Source organism: Conger conger, chromosome 15 (assembly GCF_963514075.1).
Source record: "Conger conger chromosome 15, fConCon1.1, whole genome shotgun sequence".
NCBI classification, from domain to species: Eukaryota; Metazoa; Chordata; class Actinopteri; order Anguilliformes; family Congridae; genus Conger; species Conger conger.
Genome location: NC_083774.1, coordinates 25506624 through 25507740, shown reverse-complemented (window position 1 = coordinate 25507740; position 1117 = coordinate 25506624).

Here is a 1117-nt window from a genome sequence, read left to right as displayed (position 1 = left end):
TATACTGTTCTCTTATTAGTGCTGTTTCTATCCACGCTGGGGGCGTGTCTGCCTGGAACATTGGGCGGTGTAGTCACTGGAGCCGCTTGTTCATTGGATACCCCTGTGTCCCAAAGTGCCTCTTTTCTGCTCCTTTCAAAACTTTCTGATACAAAGTTGAGTAACGCATTTCAGAACTGGGTCCGCACAGCTTTGCACCTCCGAAAGTAAAAAATAATTTCGCAAATAACGGCATGTTCTCTTGCAAATGTGAGCGAGGACGTGGTGTGATGTTCAGAGTATGGCTATCCAGGCTGGTGTTACAAAGCACGCCTAATTAATGCGTAATTTGCAATAATCTGACCATCCAAAATCAGCAAACGCCACACAAGCGTCAAGAGGGGGAGGGGAAGAACGATGATAACAGCAGTTCATTCTAAATCACGTTACATTACATCTGGACTGCTACCACGTGACGTTTGGATCTTGGTTAAAATGTATAATGGATGCAACCTAAATATCCGTATAATATAGTATTTTGCTTTCGAGTGTTAGCCTACCCTTGACACGTAGATAGAGTCTTGAACAGACAAAAGGCCTACACCTTTAAATGCTCCCCAAGGGTTTCAAGGTTGAAGCCAACTGGCTGTGTGCCAGCCAGCCATGTGCGCGTTGAGCAGTCCGCAACTTTGTCCACATGCGGAGCTTAGTGACACTTTGGGAAATGTCCACACTATCAGATATGAAATGACAAAGATGTCCTTGTCAAATCTGCTCCTTGCTCACGGGAATCAACTGTTCCTTGTTTTTGGTGTAATTTTGTACAGCTGTCGTATTTACAGCTAATAGAACAAGACAGCATTTACCTCGGCCTAAAGCCTCAAATGATATAAAGGTTACCAATTTCATATCTTCACGTGTGGCTACTGCAGTGCTTTTTGGAACCCAAAAACATAGCTTTGTTGTTCAACTTCTGCAGTTTGCTAGAAAAAGAATACGGCTACAGAAAAAGGGTTTTGTTAAATATAAAATAAGAAATGCAGCAAGTACAGTCTCAGTGAGTCTCCATTTAGATAGGATTTTATTTAGCATCAAATGACAGTTGCTAAGTAAAGGTTAATTTGATGTATTATGTAAT